Source organism: Neoarius graeffei, chromosome 27, assembly GCF_027579695.1.
Source record: "Neoarius graeffei isolate fNeoGra1 chromosome 27, fNeoGra1.pri, whole genome shotgun sequence".
Lineage (NCBI taxonomy): Eukaryota > Metazoa > Chordata > Actinopteri > Siluriformes > Ariidae > Neoarius > Neoarius graeffei.
This window is the reverse complement of record NC_083595.1, coordinates 1,383,575-1,401,966: the sequence shown is the minus strand read 5'-3', so window position 1 is coordinate 1,401,966 and position 18,392 is coordinate 1,383,575. Positions and strand designations below refer to the sequence as shown.

The 18,392-nt window shown below is 44.1% G+C and overlaps 1 protein-coding gene across 1 annotated transcript in view; it reads left to right on the top strand.

Annotated features, from left to right (window-relative positions):
• The window catches only part of cacna1ab (calcium channel, voltage-dependent, P/Q type, alpha 1A subunit, b), a 200,589-nt gene that overhangs the window by 11,465 nt on the left and 170,732 nt on the right, over positions 1-18,392 (top strand).

Sequence of the window (18,392 nt, the reverse complement as noted above, 5' to 3'; positions counted from 1 at the left end):
TATTGCATCTTGCCAGGACGGTCTCGTTTTGAAATTGGTCACAAAAGAGTAACATAAAATCTGTCTTTGGCATTTGGAAAACCTCGAGTTTGCTCAGCTCTGGTTTAAGCACAGTCCATGTTTCAGATTCATAAAGAAAATTTAGTAGGATCAACATCCAGAAAAGATTGATTTTGCTCTTGATGCTGATGTTGGCCTTTTTTCAAAAGTCAAGTCAAGTTTATTTGTATAGCGCTTGTTAGAGTCATTTTTATGTTTAACTGAAAATTCATATTTGCATTGTAAGCAATGTAAAATAGATATAGATTGCATATATGTACATTTAGAATTAATATTTCCATTAATACTTTTTGTTATAATATTTCTGGTTAATTTGTAGAATAAGAAGAATAAGAATATAAATGCATCTTAGTAATGTTAAGAATTCATTTAGTAATGTAAGAACGTAGTTATTACGAAGCTGTGATGCAATTTGACTTGCTGCGGAAGTAGTATAAAAATGTGATCACGCATTAAAGATGACAGAACAGAAGCCTTGAGCCAAGGAGCACCACAGTCCTTTGACCAGCACCATCGGCACCGTGCCTTGCTGCAGCACGTCAGATTTAGAAGTTAGGAATTCATCTTTTGTTTTGTATGATTTAAAGTTTTAGTAAAGATACAGACAACTCAGAAAAGCTGCATTCAAGACTTTTTATTTCTGTTGTGTGCCACGTCTGAAAGAACTTCGAGGTTCAAGGCTAGTGAGAGCGAACCTGCACTCACAGCGCTTTTAACAATAAACATTGTCGCAAAGCAGTTTGACAGAATTTGAATGACTTAAAATATGAGCTAATTTTATCCTTAATCTATCCCCAATGAGCAAGCCTGTGGCGACGATGGCAAGAAAAAACTCCCTCAGATGACATGAGGAAGAAACCTCGAGCGGAACCAGACTCAAAAGGGAACCCATCCTCATTTGGGCAACAGCAGACAGCATGACTATAACATTAACAGTCTTAACATAAAGTCAGCTTTGTTGATGCTATAAACCCCCCACCAACGGAAACCCGAGCGCAAAACCATTCACGACAGCCGCAGTCCCAAAGTTAGCAAGTCAACTGCAGTCCTAAAGTCAGCAAGTCAAGTGCAGTCCCCAGCCACAAAAGCACCATTGTAAGAGTCTAGAGCGTCCTCCAGGCACGACCCCCAACTGTCCACATGGGGCCACCCTCCACAGGAGCGATGCGATGAGACTCCAACCAGACACAGGGCAACAGGATGGATCAGGCAGGTCCGAGGAGCAGAAGAGGTCAGCATCTCGATCCCAGGACTGACATGTAACTCAGAGGGACAGATTTTTTTTTGGGGGGGGGGAGAGAGAGAAAACACAGGTTGTTAGGTATGCCCAATGTCGCCTGAATAAGTAGGAACAGTATACATATTGCACTGAGTACAAGCAGGGACTCCGGCAACTAACTATGACAGCATAACTAAAAGGGGAGAGCCAGAAGGGAATACAGGCATGAGGGAGCCCCGGGACATAAAGCAGCAGCCACTACACCGTCAACAAACTCGAGTGAGCAAGCGAGTGGGGACTGACAGCATCCATACATCCCAGTTTACCAAAACACTCTGTCTGAGGACCCTCCAGATCTACACCTTTACCTCATAAACACCATTAACACAAGGCTTGACTAAACAGATCTGTTTTCAGCCGAGACTTAAACACTGAGACTGTGTCTGATTCCCGAACACTACTTGGAAGGCTGTTCCATAACTGTGGGGCTTTGTAAGAAAAGGCTCCGCCCCCTGATGTAGCCTTCACTATGTGAGGTACCAGCAGATAGCCTGCACCTTTTGATCTAAGTAGGCGTGGCGGGTCATAGAGAAGCAGAAGTTCACTCAGGTACTGTGGTGCGAGACCATTCAGTGCTTTAAAGGTCAATAGTAGTATTTTATAATCAATACGAAATTTGATTGGGAGCCAATGCAGTGTGGATAAGACAGGGGTGATGGGGTCATATTTTCTAGTTCTAGTAAGGACTCTTGCTGCTGCATTTTGAACTAACTGGAGCTTGTTTATGCACTTATTGGAACATCCAGACAGTAAGGCATTACAATAATCCAACCTGGAGGGAACGAAAGCATGAACTAGTTTTTCCGCGTCATGTAGTGACATTAAATTTCTTATCTTTGCAATATTTCTGAGATGAAAGAAAGCTATCCGGGTGATGTTATCAATGTGAGTTTCAAATGAAAGACTGGGGTCAATAATCACTCCGAGGTCTTTTACTGCTGCACGTGAAGAAACCGAAAGGCCATCCAGAGTCACTGTGTAATCAGAAAACTTACTTCTAGCTGTATGTGGTCCAAGTACAAGTACTTCAGTCTTGTCAGAGTTAAGCAGAAGGAAATTAATAAGCATCCAGTGTCTAATGTCCTTCACACATTCCTCAATTCTATTAAGCTGGTGTCTCTCATCAGGTTTTGCAGAAACATACAACTGTGTGTCATCAGCATAACAGTGGAAACTAATACAATGTTTATGAATAATATCACCCAGAGGGAACATATATAAAGAAAAAAAGCAGTGGACCCAAGAGAGAATGTTGTGGAACACCAAACTTTACCTCAGTACATCTGGAAATATCACCATTTATATCAACATACTGATAGCAATCAGTTAAATAAGAGCTGAGCCAGGAGAGGGCCATTCCCTTCACTCCCACAACATTTTCTCGTCTATCCAGAAGAATGGAATGATCAATGGTATCAAATGCTGCACTAAGGTCAAGCAACACAAGCAGCGAGACACAGCCCTGATCAGATGCCAACAGTAGGTCATTTACTACTTTAACCAGAGCTGTCTCTGTGCTATGATGAGGTCTCAATCCTGACTGATACATTTCATGGATGTTATTCCTATGTAAATATGAGCATAACTGCTGTGCCACAGCTTTTTCAAGGATCTTGGAGATAAAGGGGAGGTTTTATATTGGCCGATAATTGGACAGCTGACAGGGATCAAGGTCAGTTTTTTTAATCAGGGGTTTGATAACTGCTAGTTTAAAGGATTTGGGTACATAGCCAATCCTAAGAGAAGAATTTATTATTTTTTAAAATTTTTATTACAGCTTGAGCAAAGCCGAACACTGCTGCTGCTGCCAACACTGTTGTGGACTTTGGGCAAGTCAAGTCAATTTATTTGTATAGCACTTTTAACAATAGACACTGTTGCAAAGCAGATTTACAGAAAAATATAGATTTTAAACATGAGAATTATAAATTTATCCCTAATGAGCAAGCCATAGGTAATGGTGCAAGGAAAAACTCCCTGAGACAACATGAGGAAGAAACCCTGAGAGGAACCAGACTCAAAAGGGAACCCATCCTCATCTGGGTGATAACAGATAGTGTGATTATAAATAACTCACTTTTATAACCGTGTCCTATAGAGTCACAAAGTACAACTGTGTAACCAGGAAATTTATTACAGTTTGGACATAAAGTCTATTTGGTGGTAGAAGCTACTTTCTTCTCCTGGACCAGTAATCCCAAGTATTTAAATTCTTGCATTTATAGCATTTATCACTGTGTTGAACAGCATAGGAGAGATGATTTGCCTTGGTAGACTTTGTTTTGGACAGGAAATTCAATTCAATTCAATTCAATTCAAAACACTTTATTTGTCCTCTAGGGGCAATTTAAAGGCACGTCGAGAAGTACAGTTAAACACAATAAATATTTAAAAAAAGATGTGTGTAAAGATGTAAGGATATAATAAGTGTATAGATTGTGCATTTATGAAGTATCATATTAAATATCAAACATAAACTCTGAACACAAAAATTCTTTGATTAGTTCATTGAGAATCTGCACACAGCTGGTCTAACCATTGTATGATATTTGGAGGAGTTGAATGATCTTCTGGGGCATGTGCTTGGCCTCCAACATCCTCCACAGGACTGGCTAATGGACACAATCAAATGCTGACTTGAGTGATGGTTCTGTGGGTTGAAGCTTTTTGTTGACCATAGAGATCAGAGGAAAATGGTTAGATTGGTTTGTGCTGCCAGGAAGGACAGAGAAACTCAAATAATCACTCTTTACAACCGTGATGAGCAGAAAAGCATCTCAGCTTGCAGAAAACTTTGAATCTTGAGGTGGATGGCCTCCAACAGCAGACCACATCAGGTTCCACTCCTGTCTGCCAAGAACAGGAATCTGAGGCCATCATGAACACAGACTCACCCACACTGGACAGATGAAGATTAGAAAACGAATCATCTGATCATCTTCCAGTCTTCATCTGTCCAGTTTACATGAGTCTGTGCTCATGAGTGCCTCAGATTGTGTTGTGTGTTCTGAGATACTTTTCTGCTCACCATGGTTGTAAAGAGTGATTATCTGTTCAGTCCACTGCTGTTCACTTTGCTGACTCACGACTGTGCAGCAATGCACAATTCGAATCATATCATCAAGATGATGATGACATGACTGTGGTGGGTCTCATCAATAAGAATGATGAATCAGCAGACAGAGAGGAGGTGGAATGGCTATCAGACTAGTGCAGAGTCAACAACCTGTCTCTGAACGTGTACAAAACAAAAGAGATGGTTGTTGGCTTCAGAAGAACGGAGTGACCACTCTCCACTGTACATCAATGGCTCACTCATGGAGATCGTCAATAGCACCAAATTCCTTCATGTTCATCTGGCGAAGTACCTCACATGGACTCTCAACACCAGCTCCATAGCCAAGAAAGTCCAGCAGTGTCTCTACTTCCTACGAGGCCTGAGGAAAACCCATTTCCCATCTCCCATTCTACAGAGGGACTATTGAGAGCATTCTGAGCAGCTGCATCACGGTCTGTTTTAGGGACTGCACCATCTTGGATCGCAAGACCCTACAGCAGATAGTGAGGACAGCTGAGAAGATCATCGGAATCTCTCTTCCCTCCATCATGGACATTTACACCACATGCTGCATCTGGAAAGCTACCAGCATTGTGGATGACCTCACACACCCCTCACACAATCTCTTCACCCTCCTACCATCTGGAAAAAGGTACTGAAGCATTCGGGCCTTCACAGCCAGACTCTGTAACAGTTTCTTTCCACATGCCATCAGACTCCTCAACACTGAGAGACTGGACTGATAACACACGGACTGTTGAACACACCATCCCACTGCAGACTTTGCACAGTGAAGAACAATACATTATCACTTTTTACAATGTTTACCTATCGCACACACACAATGTTTACATTTATTTATTTATTTATTTATCTATTTATTAAACATATTGCTACCTCAAAACACACACTCAAACCTATACATTATCAGTGACAGGTACTGGTTGGCACTGTACTGTCTGTTTGTGCTAGTTGTCATTTTCTCACTGTCCTTGTTGTCTGCACTTTATGGTGTTGATGCTTGCACTTTATGTTGTTTGTGTAGTTTATAGTCTGCAATGTTTGCACTCGCTGCACTCTTGCACTTTGTTGTTATATGTAGATTTATAGTCCTGTGGTGTTTTCAAGTTCAAGGTTCTTTATTGTCATTTGCTTGTTTCACATGTGAACAAAATTTGTGCCTCAGGGCCAGCAGCGTATATAAATAAAAGAATTAAAATTTAAAATAAATATAAAAATAGAATAAAAAAATAGTGCAACTGTGATTAAAAAGTGTTCAGGTGAACAGTAAAAACTTCAATATGTACAAAAATGCAAAAGCAAGTCAAGTTTATTTGTATAGCGCTTTTAACAATAAACATTGTCGCAAAGCAGCTTTACAGAATTTAAACGACTTAAAAAACGAGCTAATTTTATCCCTAATCTATCCCCAATAGCAAGCCTGTGGCGACGGTGGCAAGGAAAAACTCCCCCAGACGACACAAGGAAGAAACCTTGAGAGGAACCAGACCCAAAAGGGAACCCATCCTCATTTGGGCAACAACAGACAACATGACTATAACATTAATAGTTTTAACATGAAGTCAGTTTCATTGATGTTATAAACTCTTCATTGATGGAAACTTGAGTGCAAAACTGTTCATGACAACTGCAGTCCTAAAGTTAGCAAGTCAACTGTAGTCCTCAGCCATAAAAGCATTACTGTAAGAGTCCAGAGCATCCTCCAGGTGTGACTTTCAACTGTCCACATGGGGCCGCCCTCCACAGGAGCGATGCGATGAGACTCCAACCAGACACGGGGCACCAGGATGGATCAGGCAGGTCCGAGGAGCAGAAGAGATCAGCATCTCGATTCCAGGACCGACATGTAACTCAGAGGGACAAATTTGGGGGGGGGGGGGGGAGAGAGAGAGAGAGAGAGAGAGAAAACACAGGTTGTTAGGTATGCCCAATGTCACCTGAATAAGTAGGAACAGTATACATATTGCACTGAGTACAAGCAGGGACTCCGGCGAAACTAACTATGACAGCATAACTAAAAGGGGAGAGCTAGAAGGGAACACAGGCATGAGGGAGCCCCGGGACATAAAACAGCAGCCACTGCACCATCAACAAACTCGAGTGAGCAAGTGAGTGGGGAACTGACAGCATCCATACATCCCAGTTTACCCAAACACTCTCTGTCTGAGGATCCTCCAGATCTACTCCTTTACGACCAGATCTACGCAAACAACCCTAAACATCATCATTGTGCGCTGTGTGAATGGCAGCAAGTCTAGGTAGCTCTGTGTCTGGTGCGTCTTCTTCGTCTTTTGTTTTACTTTTTCTATTGTGTTGCTCTTTGGATTATACACTTTTTGGAGGGTTTTTATATTTTATCCTATGGATATGGAGGCATCACATCGCTCCGGTGCTCAACTTGGATATACAAGGAGTAAGCTACTGGCGCTTCGCAAAGCTGGCGGCGGGGAGGTCTATACTGATGTCCCTGAGGAATTGTGGTGTTTTCGTGGCTGTAAAGCTGGAGTTAAAGTTAGGGCGAGGCAACATGAGAAGAAGTGGAGATACAAGCCTGCAATCCCTTCTATAGTTATGGGGAATGTTAACTCACTCGCTAATAAGACGGACGAACTGGCTGCCCTGGTAAGGAATCCTAAACTTTACAGAGAGTGTAGCCTGATTTGCCTTACTGAGACGTGGCTCACAAGCTGTAATCCCACTGCTAATGTTGAGCTACCGGGGTTCAATGTTGTCCGGTTGGACAGAGATGACAAACTTTCTGGCAAGAAGAAGGGTGGGGGACTGATGGTGTATGTTAACAACAGATGGTGCAATCCCAGTCACGTTACAGTGAAAGAGACTGTATGTAGTAAGGATGTGGAGATACTTGCGGTTAGCCTCCGTCCTTATTATTTACCTAGAGAACTGTCCCACGTTATTGTCGTCTGCGTGTATGTACCGCCACGAGCCCTTCCTGATTCAGCGTGTGACGCTATTCACTCTATGATAGCTGGGCTTCAAACTCAACATGCAGATGCTTTTCTAGTGATCTCTGGCGATTTCAGTCATGTCACCTTAGACTCCACCCTCACTAATTTTTACCAGTTTGTCGACTGCCCTACTAGAAAAAATAGAACAATTGATCTCTTGTATTCAAACGTGAGGGATGCATACAATGCTACCTCCCTTCCCCCGTTGGGTAGGTCAGACCACAACCTCATTTATCTTCAGCCACTGTATAAGCCTCTAGTTCAGAGGCTTCCCGTTGCCACATGCACCTTCAGGAAGTGGACACCAGAGGCAGAAGAGGCCTTGAGGGACTGCTTTGAGTCCACAGACTGGAGTGTGCTATTGGATGCTGTGGATATAGAAGAAGCCTCACATTGTATAACGGGCTACCTGAACTTCTGCATGGACATAGTTGTTCCCATTAAATCTGTGTGCTGTTTTCCTAATAACAAGCCCTGGGTGACCAGCGACATCAAAAACCTCCTCAATAATAAGAAGAAAGCGTTTAAGAACGGTGATGTGACAGAACTGAAGGGCATGCAGAAGGAGCTGAAAGAATATCTGAAAGCAGCTAAGGAGTCCTATAAGAATAAGGTTGAGAGCAAACTACAGGAGAACAACATGAAAGAGGTTTGGCGGGCAGTGCGCAACATTACGGGCTGTGGGGGTAAGAGCAGTAAGGCTGAAGGTGATATGGTTAAAGCCAACCAGCTGAACCATTTTTTTAATAGATTCCAAAGCTCTGCTGCTGCTGCTGTCCCTGCCACCTTCAACTCATCCCATCCTCTTGTATCTAAAGACTCTGCCCCCCCTCCCTCCCTGTACCTCTGCTTTTAAACTCGGCACCCCCCCCCCCTCCCCACACGCTCTACTTTTAGCACTGAGCAAGTCAGTAGAGAACTCAGAAGGCTCAAGTCTAGGGCTGTGGGCCCGGATGGCATCTGCTCTAGACTGCTCAGAAGCTGTGCGGTTGAATTGGGGGAACCACTTCAGTACCTCTTCAATTTTAGCCTGCAACAGGGTAAGGTACCCTTACTATGGAAAATGTCATGCCTAGTTCCAGTTCCCAAGGCTCATCCTAAAGAACTTAATGATTACAGGCCTGTTGCCCTTACATCACACTTGATGAAGACATTTGAATGGCTGCTGCTCCACCTCTTAAGACCCCAGGTTCGCCATGCACTGGACTCGCTACAGTTCACTTACCAGGTGAATGTTGGAGTGGAGGGTGCTGTTTTGTATCTGCTACATAGAGTCTACTCTCACTTGGACAAAGGAAGCTGTGCTGTGAGAATCATGTTTTTTGATTTCTCCAGCGCCTTCAATACCATCCAGCCCCTCTTGTTGAGGGATATATTGCTGCAGATGGGAGTGGACACTTGCCTGGTGTCTTGGATCACAGATTACCTCACCGAACGGCCCCAGTTTGTTAGACTGGGGGACCTTACATCTGAGACTGTGGTGAGTAGCACAGGGGCACCACAGGGAACTGTTCTTTCTCCTGTACTGTTCACCCTATACACCACTGACTTCAAGTACAACTCTGAGTCATGCCACTTGCAGAAATTCTCTGACGACACTGCTATTGTGGGGTGTATTAAGGATGGTCAGGAAGGTGAGTACAGGAGCCTTGTGGATGACTTTGTGGGATGGTGTAGGACCAACCAGCTGCAGCTGAACACCACCAAAACCAAGGAAATGGTGATGGACTTCAGGAGGCCTGTTTCTTCCCTGTTGCCTGTCACTATTGATGGGGTGACTGTGGAGATTGTTAGTACTTACTAGTACCTGGGGGTATGTCTGTGAAGATTCTCAATCATCCAGATCATAGTAAACTGTGGGTGGTAGAAATGGGCAACTGGACTTGCTTGAAAATTCTTGAAAACGTTTCACCTCTCATCCAAAAGGCTTCCTCAGTTCTGTCTGACTAATAGGGAGTATCAGATACTCCCTATTAGTCAGACAGAACTGAGGAAGCCTTTTGGACGAGAGGTGAAACATTTTCAAGAATTTTCAAGCAAGTCCAGTTGCCCATTTCTACCACCCACAGTTTACCTGGGGGTACACCTTGACAATAAATTGGACTAATCTGCCAACACTGATGCACTTTATAAGAAAGGGCAGAGTAGGCTTTTTTTTCCTTAGGAAGCTGGGGTCTTTTAATGTCTGCAGCAAACTCCTGCTTATGTTCTACCAGTCTGTCATGGCCAGTGTCCTTTTCTATGCTGTGGTATGTTGGAGAGGTAGTATTAGGAGAAGGGATGCTGGACGACTGGACAGGCTGGTGAGAAAAGCTGGCTCTGTGGTGGGTATGGAGCTAGAGACTCAAAAGGACGCTGAGTAGACTGCTTGCTATTATGGACAATGAAAGCCACCCCCTGCACACCATCTTCTCCTGCTCTACTGTATCTCTACTATGGTTGAGTATGTTGCACAATTTTATTTTTAACTTGTGGCTTTTAAACATGCTTTTTTTACATGCATAATTTTTTTCTTTTTATATTCTGTGGTGCAGGAATTGTTTGCTTGTTTTTATGTCCTTGGGATATGGATGTGTGTTAATTTTATTTTGTTTGTGTGCCTTTGTGTGTGTTATGTGTATGTGTATATGCTACTTGGACACCTCAATTTCCCTCAGGATTATTAAAGTCTATCTATCTATCTATCTATCTATCTATCTATCTATCTATCTATCTATCTATCTATCTATCTATCTATCTATCTATCTATCTATCTATCTATCTATCTATCTATCTATTACCTCATAATAAACACCATTAACAAAAGGCTTGAGTAAACAGATATGTTTTCAGCCTAGACTTAAATGCTGAGACTGTGTCCGATTGCCAAACATTACTTGGAAGGCTGTTCCATAACTGTGGGGCTTTGTAAGAAAAGGCTCTGCCCCCTGATGTAGCCTTCACTATACGAGGTACCAGCAGATAGCCTGCACCTTTTGATCTAAGTAGATGTGGCGGGTCATAAAGGACCAGAAGTTCACTCAGGTACTATGGTGCGAGACCATTCAGTGCTTTAAAGTTAAATAGTAGTATTTTATAATCAATACGAAATTTGATTGGGAGCCAATGCAGTGTGGATAAGACAGGAGTGATGTGGTCATATTTTTTAGTTCTATTAAGGACTCTTGCTGCTGCATTTTGAACTAACTGGAGCTTTACAGTAATCCAACCTGGAGGGAACGAAAGCATGAATTAGTTTCTCCACATCATGTAGTGACATTAAATTTCTTATCTTAGCAATATTTCTGAGATGAAAGAAAGCTATCTGGGTGATGTTATCAATGTGAGTTTCGAATGAAAGACTGGGGTCAATAATCACTCCGAGGTCTTTTACTGCTGCACGTGAAGAAACAGAAAGGCCATCCAGAGTTGCTGTGTAATCAGTAAACCTACCTCTAGCTGCATGTGGTCCTAGGACAAGTAGTTCTGTCTTGTCAGAGTTAAGCAGAAGGAAGTTAATAAGCATCCAGTGTCTAATGTCCTTCACACATTCCTCAATTCTATTAAGCTGGTGTCTCTCATCAGGTTTTGCAGAAACATACAACTGTGTGTCATCAGCATAACAGTGGAAACTAATACCATGCTTATGAATAATATCACCCAGAGGTAACATATATAAAGAAAAAAGCAGTGGACCCAAGACAGAACCTTGTGGAACACCAAACTTTACCTCAGTATGTCTAAAAAAATCACCATTTACATCAACATATTGATCGCGATCAGTTAGATAAGACCTGAGCCAGGAGAGGGCCGTTCCCTTAACTCCCACAACATTTTCTCGTCTATCCAGAAGAATGGAATGATCAATGGTATCAAATGCTGTACTAAGATCAAGCAACACAAGCAGCGAGACACAGCCCTGATCAGACGCCAACAGTAGGTCGTTTACTACTTTAACCAGAGCTGTCTCTGTGCTATGATGAGGTCTAAATCCTGACTGATACATTTCATGGATGTTATTCCTATGTAAATATGAGCATAACTGCTGTGCCACAGCTTGGAGATAAAGGGGAGGTTTGATATTGGCTGATAATTGGACAGCTGACAGGGATCAAGGTCAGGTTTTTTTAATCAGGGGTTTGATAACTGCTAGTTTAAAGGATTTGGGTACGTAGCCAATCCTAAGAGAAGAATCTATTATTTTTAGAAGTGGTTCAATTGATTCTGGTATTATCTGTTCGAAGAGTCGTATAGGTAAGGGATCTAGTACACAAGTTGAGGATTTTGATGCAGAGATTAATGAAATTAGTTCGATTTATCTAAGGGGAGTAAAACATTCAAATTGCTGATCTGATAAAGTTGTACTCTTAACTACAGGGTTACTTAAATTGTCTGGCCTTAAATTAGTATTTTGAATTTTTTGTCGGATATTTTCAATTTTGTCATTGAAAAAATGGCATCAGTCACGGAAGAAGCGGGGTATCAGGAGGGCCTGTGAGACAACAGCAGTTAGTTGAGACGTTTGAGCGTTCAGATCACTCAACATTTGTTGATGTTCACCTAATAAACGCTATTGTGCATTGAGAGCTGTTTGCTTCGCCTCCTCTGCTGCATCCATTGAGGCAAAGTATCCTGTCAGAGTGCAGACACTTAGGAGAGAGCGGATGTGTCACAAACAAGTGTCCAGATCCAAATCTCCAAGCGTTAAATGAAATCAGGGTTAGGCGTGGGTTGGTCGATTGGCAAACAGGATATCAAAGGGCAGGTGAGTAGTAGAGAAGGTAAATAAACATAAACAAGAGTCAAAAGCACTAAGAGTCAGGCAGAATCAAGATAAGGCTTGGTATGCTCAGGTTCAGAGACACAGAACAATATGTTGCATGGAGGTGAGTGTTTGCTGGGTTGCAGCAGGGTCTTAATTGGTCTCTTGATGCAGAACAGGTGCACCTCTAGAATTTCAGAGAGGTGGGGCGCTGTGGTGTTTGGGAATTGTAGTCTAGAGCGGCCATGTTTGAATGCTGCTCCGAACCTAGATTTTCTGCACTGTTACTGACACAAACCAGGCCATCCGGTACATCCATGCCACGATCAAAGTCACAGAGATTATTTTTGTTCTTGACCTCTGTCTCCATAAATGTATGCATTGTGCTGTTGCCACATGATTGGCTGATTAGATAACTGCATGAATAATTTGATGTACAGGTGTGCCTTATTTTGTATAACAGCAATGTTTGGACAAGCACAGTTTTATATTAAGAGGCATTTTAATATGTTATTGTATGTATAGTTACAGCTCTTTCACAGGACTTGTTTGGTGGATGCTCCACGTAAATGGATTAGAAAATGTGTGTAATTGTTGATATCATGATGTTGACTGTCCAGAGGGAGTGTACTGGCCTCACTAAGTGTATGCGTACTCAGCTATCCAGCGCGTATAAACAGCTAGGTGAGGTGAACAAAGAAAAGATGCCGAGGGTATCCAATTCCTTTTCTCCTCTCCTTTATTTTACACATGAATTGAGCATATGTGCAAAATCACGCTGTAAAACTGAAAGCAAACACAAATAAAGACATCTTTTTAGCACATATTCGCTGTCTAAGTCATTTCAGACTCCACATGTAACTTACTGTATGCATTGTTTTACATTGAGCATGCTAGCCGCCATTACTCGGAACACAAAGAATCTACTAGTTGTAGAAATACATCCATTTACATCTTAAACATTCTCTTATTTCACCTAAGAAACGTAAAGCATTTAATACAATACATTATGAACACAGCGTTACTAATGGGCATTGCCCCCATGGGGTATAAAGAAACTTTATAAACTTGTAAGCAGGATGCACATGTAGAGCGGCTTGCTCTGGCAAACGTCTCTGTCTTTCTGAGAACAGGAAATCGAAACTCAACTGTATACCTTTGCACTGCGTTACCACTAGTGGGCAGTAGATGGCACCTGTGCAGTGCAAATCACAGGAAAAACCTTATTCAGGAACACAAAACGGATATATATATATGGTCATTAAGACCAGCACACTCCCTGCCTGGTATCTAAAGGATACCACACATCTATTACCTTTTAAGACACTTAAACACAATCACAATCAACATCCTGTTTAGGAGAGAAAAGTAACACAAGTTCAGTAACTGGTCTTTTGTACACTTTAGGAGTGCCTTGGCGAATAGCTCTGCCATCTACAGTCCTTACAACATTGTCTTTGCTGGGAAAGGTTTTGATGACCATTGCCATCGGCCAGTGATTTCTTGGAACTGCATTGTCCTTCATCAGGACGATGTCTCCTTCTTGCAAGTTAGGTCTTTTGTCCTGCCATTTGGCATGGCTTTGCAGGGTGCTCAAGTACTCACGTTGCCATTTGTGCCAGAATGTCTCTGCAAGATGCTGTACCAGCTTCCACTGGTGACGGATGATCTCGGCCTTGCCAAAGTCAGGTGGAGATGATGACGGGGCTCCTGTCTTTTGTGTTAGGAGCATGGATGGGGTGAGTATAAGTGGGTTCTCGGGGTCAGTTGAAACAGGCAGCAGAGGTCTCGCATTCATGATCGCACAAACCTCTGCCATGAGTGTGACGAGGACTTCAAGTGTCAAAGAAGAGAAGCGTTGCTGCAGGAACGTGGAGTCCAGGATGCGACGAGCCATGCCGATGAGTCGCTCCCAGGCCCCTCCCATATGGGAGGCATGCGGGGGGTTGAATATCCATGTGCATTGCTGATTTTGCAGGTAACGTTGCATGTCTGCGTCGTCTTTCAGATTCAGTTCTTTTGATGCACCAGTAAAATTTGTCCCTCTGTCTGACCTAATCTGTGTTGCAGGGCCTCTGATGGAGAAAAATCTCCGCAGAGCATTAATGAAACTAGATGCACTCAGTGTCTCTATCACTTCAATGTGTACAGCACACACACACATAGACATGTGAACAGTACAGCCCACCTTTTGTCTTTGGCTTGTCCACCTCTTGTCCGACGGCAGACGACCTCCCACGGCCCAAACACGTCCAGGCCGACGTACGTGAAAGGCGGGGCGGCTTGAAGCCTGTCTGCAGGCAGATCTGCCATCAGCTGATGTTCTATCTTGCCACGCAATCTCCTGCAGGTGACACATCGGAATAGTGTGCCTCTGATGCATTCCTTCGCACCCACCAGCCACAGCCCAGCGTCCCTGATGGCTCCCTCTGTGAAGTGTCTGCCCTGGTGTTTTACCCGCTCATGGTAGTGGCGCACAAGGAGAGTCGTAAGGTGGTGCTGAGCTGGGATGATGAGGGGATTGGTACGGTTCACCTCAAGGCCGGACTGTGTAACGCGTCCGCCAACTCTGAGAAGTCCACAGCTGTCAATCAGTGGGCGCAGCTTTGCAATGTGGCTGTGTTTTGGAATGTCTGTCTTGCTCTGTATGTTGCTGAATTGAGTAGGATATCTTTCCTGTTGCATGTTCTTGATCAGTATGTTTTTTGCCTTTTCCAGGTTCTCTGGTGTGATTGCTTTCTTACAGGTATGCCACCCTCTGCATGTGTTGTCTTTGTTCGTTTGCCTGAAACACTGAGCAATGTGAATCAAGAGCACAAGTGCTCTCAGTACAGAAGTCCACTTTGAGAAACGCTCGAAGTGCTCAGTTCCTAAGCTGCGTTGTGTGGTTTCAGTGATTAATACTGTGGTCTGAGGTCTGATTTCAGAGTCTGACTCTGGGTCAACAAGATGGAACAGAAGCTGGTGATGTTCTGGAGGCTTACCAGAGAGGAAGTCAGGTTCGGTCAGCCAGTTGGTATCTCTCAGCAATGCAGCAGGAACAGATCTGGAGCCATGGTCGGCCGGGTTGAGCTCTGAGGGGACATACTTCCACTGTTGGGGTGAAGTTGCTTGTCGGATGTGTTGCACCCTATTGCTTACGTAAACATAAAATCGTCTCTGTTCATTGTTAATGTACCCTAACACAACTTTGCTGTCAGAATAAAAGGTCACAAAGTTCATGTGCAGGTCCATGCTACTCACAACAGTCTCAGCTATCTCGACAGCAAGGACTGCTGCGCAGAGTTCGAGTCTGGGGATTGTGGTCTCTTTCACTGGTGCCAGCTTTGCTTTGCCAAGCACAAATCTGACTTCGGAGTGTCCATCTTCATCGGTCACCTTCAGGTAGGCGACTGCTGCAATTGCTTTGGTTGAAGCATCCGCAAACACACACAACTCTCTCGAGCTTGCTGCAGAGGTGGAGAGAGACGTGTAGCAGCGGGGGATGTCTATGTCTTGAAGGCATTGTAGGGAGGACTTCCATTTCACCCACTCTGCTTTGAGGTGTTCAGGTAACAGGGAGTCTCACTCACCATTTTCCATGGTCAGCTCTCTCAGCAGCAATCTTCCTTGTATGGTGACAGGTGAGAGAAAGCTAAGCAAGTCTAAGATGCTGTTTATGGTTGAGAGCACACCTCTGCATGTGAAGGACTTGTCGTCTATCTGTACTTGAAAGGTGAATGCGTCTGTGACAATGTTCCAGCTGATACCCAGGGTACGCTGCATGGGGACGTCATTAGTGGCAAAGTCCAGGTCTTTGATGCTGCTTGCACAGTCCTCAGGGGGAAATTCAGCCATTACCGCTGTGGTGTTTGATGTAATCTTGTGCAACCGAATGCGGTTGTGGGAGAGCATCTCTTGCGCTTGCTTCACCACACTGATGGCCTCGGACTCTGTTGCAAACGACTTCAGAGCATCATCTACATAAAAGTCTCTCTCGATGAATGCTCTGACATCTGAGCCGAACTCAGATTCTGCTTCTCTCGCTGCCCTTCTGAGGCAGTATATTGCTACAGCAGGAGATGGTGTGTTGCCAAACACATGGACACGCATTCTGTAGTCCACAATATCATTGTCCCAGTTGTTGTCACGGAACCACAGAAATCTCAGGTAGTCTCTGTGCTCCTCCTTGACTACAAAGCAGTAAAACATGTGTTGAATATCTGCAGTCACAGCAATTTTCTCTCTTCTGAACCTGATGAGGACACCTAACAGGTCATTGTTCAGATCTGGGCCTTTTAGCAGGACATTGTTAAGCGAGATCCCTTCATACTGGGCACTTGAATCAAACACTATTCCAATCTGTCCGGGTTTCTTGGGATGGTAGATGCCAAAAGATGGCAAATACCAGCTTTCTTGTCCTTCTTGGAGGACTGGGGCAATCTCTGCATGCTGACTGTCAATCATTTTTTGCATGAACTGCATGTAATGTTCCCTCATGACAGGATTTTTCTCTAGTGTGTGGCAAACTAACTTAAGTCTTTTTATAGCATAGTCTCTGTTGTTGGGCAGATGTTTTCTCGGAGCCCGGAAAGGTAAGGGTGCGACCCAGCTTTGGGTGCTATCTTGACATACCTCACTATCCATGATCTTCAGGAAGTTGAGGTCATCGATAGATGGAGCAGGTTGGTGGTCTTTGTCAGTGCAGTGGAAAATGGAGGACTCCAGGTCGTCCCCATGGAGCAGAGGAGCAGTGTGGGCAGCGGCTTGCTGAGGCGGAGGAACTTGAAGGACTGAGTGGCTGTGTGGAGAGTCTTTCACACATAGCTGGCTGTGGCAGGGTGCGAGGTAGCTGGGGCGGCCATTTCCTAGGACGCATGTCTTGAGGGAAGTGACTGAGGAGGGGCGGTGCACTGTGCGGAGGCACGCATCACCGACCACCACCCAGCCAAGGTCTAACTTTTGAGCGAATGGGGCATTGTCTGGGCCATTGATTTGTTTCCTGACCTTGTGTATTTTCAAAATGTCTCTTCCTAGCAACAACAGTATTTGAGCATTAGAGTCTATGGGGGGAATCTCACTGGCTATGCATCTCAGGTGAGGGTGATGCAAAGCTGCACTGGGTGTTGGGATTTCAGACCTATTGTCTGGGAGTTCATCGCATTCAATGAGGACTGGTAGAGGGATGCAGGTCTTCTCGTCCAGTGACTCCAGCATGTAGCCACACGCTCTCCTACCGAACGTCTCCATGCTGCCCGCACATGTCTTGAGAGAGTACGAAGATGGGGTGCTTTTGTCGCCGAATATCTCAAAGAATTCTGATCGTGCAAGGGACTTGTTACTTTGCTCATCGATGATAGCATATACTCTAGTTGCTGCTTCTCTCTGGCCTTGTGGGTAGACAGTAACTAAACATATTTTGGAGCAACCTCTAGTGCTCATCCCCTCACCACATACTTCAGTGCACTTAGAGGAGACAATCTCTGGAGGCTGCTGGTTCTCACAGCCCTCCCTGCCATCCTCTGACGCAGGTGGGGGTGGCTTTGCTTTCCATGGTGAAGGACCTGGGTGGAGGGCTTCGACATGCTTGTTGCTCTGACATTCAGCACATGTTATGGTTTTGTCACAGTTCTTTGCAATGTGTGTGGTTGAAGCACAACAGCGATAGCAGATGGAATTGTCTTTGAGATATTGTTTACGGTCAGCTAGCAGTTTGTCTCTAAAGCTCCTACATGATCCTAATGAATGGGGCTTTTTGTGGATTGGGCAATGCTTGGTGAGATCTGAAGTATCAGTTACAGGCTCACCTTTCTGGCTGGACTCGGCAACTTGAGTCTTGTGGACTGCAATGGGCTGATTCACTTTGCTCTGGAAGCTTTTGGGCTTGTCTCTGTTTGTGGCAGGTTGAGGATGCATTGTGACTCTGAAACTGGGATCATTTCTTGCCTTGGCTTGGCTCTGAATGAAATTGACAAACACACTGAATGGAGGGAAGGAGATCTGGTGCTCATGCTTTATCTGAGAACCGTAGAACATCCACTTCTCCTGTAGGCTGTACGGGAGCTTTTCTACGATTGGGGCTACTCCCCTAGCAGTGTCTAAGTAAGCTAGTCCTGGAAGAAATCCATCCTGCTTTGCGGCATACAGTTCTTGTAATAAGTCGGCTAAGTCACGTAGCTTGGCTGGCTCTTTGTTTGATATTTTTGGGAAGCTTTCTAGTCTGGCGAACAGCGCCCCTTCGATGGCTTCAGGGGTGCCGTAGCACTTTTCCATGCGCTGCCAGAT